This window comes from Melanerpes formicivorus, unplaced genomic scaffold (assembly GCF_026170545.1).
Source record: "Melanerpes formicivorus ecotype bairdi unplaced genomic scaffold, bMelFor1.0.p_v2 SCAF_1609, whole genome shotgun sequence".
Taxonomy (NCBI): Eukaryota; Metazoa; Chordata; class Aves; order Piciformes; family Picidae; genus Melanerpes; species Melanerpes formicivorus.
The window spans coordinates 1-5,000 of NW_027143961.1; positions in this window are offsets into that span (position 1 = coordinate 1).

Genomic DNA, 5,000 nt, shown 5'->3' on the forward strand with positions numbered 1-5,000 from the left:
CCCCAGGCCGCAGCAGAAGCCTCTCCCGCACGCTCTGCAGGCTTCTCAGCCACCCCAGGCCGCACCAGAAGCCTCTCCCGCACGCTCTGCAGGCTTCTCAGCCACCCCAGGCCGCAGCAGAAGCCTCTCCCGCACGCTCTGCAGGCTTCCGACCCACCCCAGGCCGCAACAGAAGCCTCTCCCGCACGCTCTGCAGGCTTCCGACCCACCCCAGGCCGCAGCAGAAGCCTCTCCCGCACGCTCTGCAGGCTTCCGTCCCACCCCAGGCCGCACCAGAAGCCTCCCCCGCACGCTCTGCAGGCTTCTCAGCCACCCCAGGCCGCACCAGAAGCCTCCCCCGCACGCTCTGCAGGCTTCTCAGCCACCCCAGGCCGCACCAGAAGCCTCCCCCGCACGCTCTGCAGGCTTCTCAGCCACCCCAGGCCGCACCAGAAGCCTCCCCCGCACGCTCTGCAGGCTTCTCAGCCACCCCAGGCCCCAACAGAAGCCTCTCCCGCACGCTCTGCAGGCTTCTCAGCCACCCCAGGCCGCAGCAGAAGCCTCTCCCGCACGCTCTGCAGGCTTCCGACCCACCCCAGGCCGCACCAGAAGCCTCTCCCGCACGCTCTGTAGGCTTCTGACCCACCCCAGGCCCCAACAGAAGCCTCCCCCGCACGCTCTGCAGGCTTCTCAGCCACCCCAGGCCGCAGCAGAAGCCTCTCCCGCACGCTCTGCAGGCTTCTCAGCCACCCCAGGCCGCACCAGAAGCCTCTCCCGCACGCTCTGCAGGCTTCCGACCCACCCCAGGCCGCACCAGAAGCCTCCCCCGCACGCTCTGCAGGCTTCTCCGCCACCACAGGCCGCACCAGAGGATCTTTTGCACCTCTCTGGACGCCACCCAGAGACTCCAGGCCGCACCAGAGGCCCCCCCCCCAACCATTTACAGGCTGCAGTGCCAGCCTAGGCCCCGCTGGCAGCCTCCCTTGTCTGCTTTGGAAGGCCTCCCATCCACTCCAGACCTGCCTGGAGGCCTCCCTCGACTGCTCCCGGGGCCCTCGAAGCCACCCTAGGCCTTTCTGGAGGACCTGCTCGACCGCTCGGGCGGCTTCTGACGCACCCTCTGCCATCCGGCGCCCAGCAGCTCCCAGGGCCAGGCACCGGCCTCCCCCTCCGGCCGCCCCTGGGGCCGGGGGTGGCTCGGACTCGGCGCCCCCAACGTGTCGTCCCGTCCCCCCCCCGCCCCGCACCGCCGAACATTCGCTGCAGCCGAGGGCTTGCCGCTCGACGCCTACCCCACCCGCCCAGCCCCCCGCTGCGGCCCGGCGCTGCCCCGGCCGCTGCGCCCCGCCTCTCATCGCTCCCCCCACCCGGCAACCGGCCGCCGGGCACGGCAAGTCCCAGGGCAGGGAACAGGTGCTGCCGGGACCCCGTGCTGGCTGCCGGCTTCCCGGGGCTGCCCCGGGCACGGACAGGTCGCCCCCCCCGCCCCGGCGAATGTTCACCGAACCGGCTGCCGGCTGCCTTCGAGCACCCCCCGCCCCCCGCCACTATCGTCCCCCCCGCCCCCCCTCCGCCTCCGCTGCCGCTTCTCCCCGCACCGCCTCCACTGCCTCCCCCCGCCGCCGGCGAACGAGTCGCCGGATCCGTAGGGTGCCGGGAGCCCGAACGGCGAGCGGCTCCGGCTGCTGCCGGGGCCGCGGGGCTTCGAGCCGCTCCGGCCGCGGCCGGGACCCCGTGCCGGAAGCCGGCATCCCGGGACGGCCCCGGGACGGCCCCGGTCGCCGGCCGGGTGACGTTCAGCGAAGCGGCTGCCGCCAGTCTTTGGACCTCCCCCGTGCCGGGGCCGCGGGGCTTCGAGCCGGTCCGGCCGCGGCCGGGATCCCGGGCCGGACGATGGCTTCCCGGGCCGGTCCCGGTCGCCTCCCGGGTGACGTTCACCGAAGCGGCTGCCGGCTGTCTTCGAGCCCCCCCCCCCCCTCCGCCTCCGCTGCCGCTTCTGCCCGCACCCCCTCCACTGCCTCCCCCCGCCGCCGGCGAACGAGTCGCCGGATCTGTAGGGTGCCGGGAGCCCGAACGGCGAGCGGCTCCGGCTGCTGCCGGGGCCGCGGGGATTCGAGCCGCTCCGGCCGCGGCCGGGACCCCGTGCCGGAAGCCGGCATCCCCGGACAGCCCCGGGACGGCCCCGGTCGCCGGCCGGGTGACGTTCACCGAAGCGGCTGCCGGCTGTCTTCGAGCCCCCCCCGCCTCCGCCTCCGCTGCCGCTTCTGCCCGCACCCCCTCCACTGCCTCCCCCCGCCGCCGGCGAACGAGTCGGCGGATCCGTAGGGTGCCGGGAGCCCGAACGGCGAGCGGCTCCGGCTGCTGCCGGGACCGCGGGGATTCGAGCCGCTCCGGCCGCGGCCGGGACCCCGTGCCGGAAGCCGGCATCCCGGGACGGCCCCGGGACGGCCCCGGTCGCCGGCCGGGTGACGTTCAGCGAAGCGGCTGCCGCCAGTCTTTGGGCCTCCCCCGTGCCGGGGCCGCGGGGCTTCGAGCCGGTCCGGCCGCGGCCGGGATCCGGGGCCGGACGATGGCTTCCCGGGCCGGTCCCGGTCGCCTCCCGGGTGACGTTCACCGAAGCGGCTGACGGCTGTCTCCGAGCCCCCCCCCCCCCCCCCCCCCTCCGCCTCCGCTGCCGCTTCTGCCCGCACCCCCTCCACTGCCTCCCCCCGCCGCCCGCGAACGAGTCGCCGGATCTGTAGGGTGCCGGGAGCCCGAACGGCGAGCGGCTCCGGCTGCTGCCGGGACCGCGGGGATTCGAGCCGCTCCGGCCGCGGCCGGGACCCCGTGCCGGAAGCCGGCATCCCCGGACAGCCCCGGGACGGCCCCGGTCGCCGGCCGGGTGACGTTCACCGAAGCGGCTGCCGGCTGTCTTCGAGCCCCCCCCCCTCCGCCTCCGCTGCCGCTTCTGCCCGCACCCCCTCCACTGCCTCCCCCCGCCGCCGGCGAACGAGTCGGCGGATCCGTAGGGTGCCGGGAGCCCGAACGGCGAGCGGCTCCGGCTGCTGCCGGGACCGCGGGGCTTCGAGCCGCTCCGGCCGCGGCCGGGACCCCGTGCCGGAAGCCGGCATCCCGGGGCGGCCCCGGGACGGCCCCGGTCGCCGGCCGGGTGACGTTCAGCGAAGCGGCTGCCGCCAGTCTTTGGGCCTCCCCCGTGCCGGGGCCGCGGGGCTTCGAGCCGGTCCGGCCGCGGCCGGGATCCGGGGCCGGACGATGGCTTCCCGGGCCGGTCCCGGTCGCCTCCCGGGTGACGTTCACCGAAGCGGCTGACGGCTGTCTCCGAGCCCCCCCCCCCCCCCCCCCTCCGCCTCCGCTGCCGCTTCTGCCCGCACCCCCTCCACTGCCTCCCCCCGCCGCCCGCGAACGAGTCGCCGGATCTGTAGGGTGCCGGGAGCCCGAACGGCGAGCGGCTCCGGCTGCTGCCGGGACCGCGGGGATTCGAGCCGCTCCGGCCGCGGCCGGGACCCCGTGCCGGAAGCCGGCATCCCCGGACAGCCCCGGGACGGCCCCGGTCGCCGGCCGGGTGACGTTCACCGAAGCGGCTGCCGGCTGTCTTCGAGCCCCCCCCCCTCCGCCTCCGCTGCCGCTTCTGCCCGCACCCCCTCCACTGCCTCCCCCCGCCGCCGGCGAACGAGTCGGCGGATCCGTAGGGTGCCGGGAGCCCGAACGGCGAGCGGCTCCGGCTGCTGCCGGGACCGCGGGGCTTCGAGCCGCTCCGGCCGCGGCCGGGACCCCGTGCCGGAAGCCGGCATCCCGGGACGGCCCCGGGACGGCCCCGGTCGCCGGCCGGGTGACGTTCAGCGAAGCGGCTGCCGCCAGTCTTTGGGCCTCCCCCGTGCCGGGGCCGCGGGGCTTCGAGCCGCTCCGGCCGCGGCCGGGATCCCGGGCCGGACGATGGCTTCCCGGGACGGTCGCCGGTCGCCTCCCGGGTGACGTTCACCGAAGCGTTTGACGGCTGTCTCCGAGCCCCCCCCCCCCCCTCCGCCTCCGCTGCCGCTTCTGCCCGCACCTCCTTCACTGCCTCCCCCCGCCTCCCGCGAATGAGTCGCCGGATCCGTAGGGTGCCGGGAGCCCGAACGGCGAGCGGCTCCGGCTGCTGCCGGGACCGCGGGGATTCGAGCCGCTCCGGCCGCGGCCGGGACCCCGTGGCGGAAGCCAGCATCCCGGGACGGCCCCGGGACGGCCCCGGTCGCCTCCCGGGTGACGTTCACCGAAGCTGCTGCCGCCTGTCTTTGTCCCCCCCCCCCGTGCTCTCCCTCAGGCGGGAGGTAGACGTGCTCTCCCTGGGCGAGTAGACGTGCTCTCCCTGGGCGAGTAGACGTGCTCTCCCTCGGCGAGTAGACGTGCTCTCCCTCGGCGAGTAGACGTGCTCTCCCTCGGCGAGTAGACGTGCTCTCCCTGGGCGAGTAGACGTGCTCTCCCTGGGCGAGTAGACGTGCTCTCCCTCGGCGAGTAGACGTGCTCTCCCTCGGCGAGTAGACGTGCTCTCCCTCGGCGAGTAGACGTGCTCTCCCTGGGCGAGTAGACGTGCTCTCCCTCGGCGAGTAGACGTGCTCTCCCTGGGCGAGTAGACGTGCTCTCCCTGGGCGAGTAGACGTGCTCTCCCTGGGCGAGTGGACGTGCTCTCCCTCGGCGAGTAGACGTGCTCTCCCTGGGCGAGTAGACGTGCTCTCCCTGGGCGAGTAGACGTGCTCTCCCTCGGCGAGTAGACGTGCTCTCCCTCGGCGAGTAGACGTGCTCTCCCTGGGCGAGTAGACGTGCTCTCCCTCGGCGAGTAGACGTGCTCTCCCTCGGCGAGTAGACGTGCTCTCCCTCGGCGAGTAGACGTGCTCTCCCTCGGCGAGTAGACGTGCTCTCCGCGGAGATCGCGCTTGTCGCCAAGGGGTCGCTGTTGCGCTCTGCCTCCGCCTACGTCATCGTACAAGCCGGCGTGATTTCTGCGACCTGCCGCTGGGCGGAGGTCGGCTGGTTGTGCGCTCGCG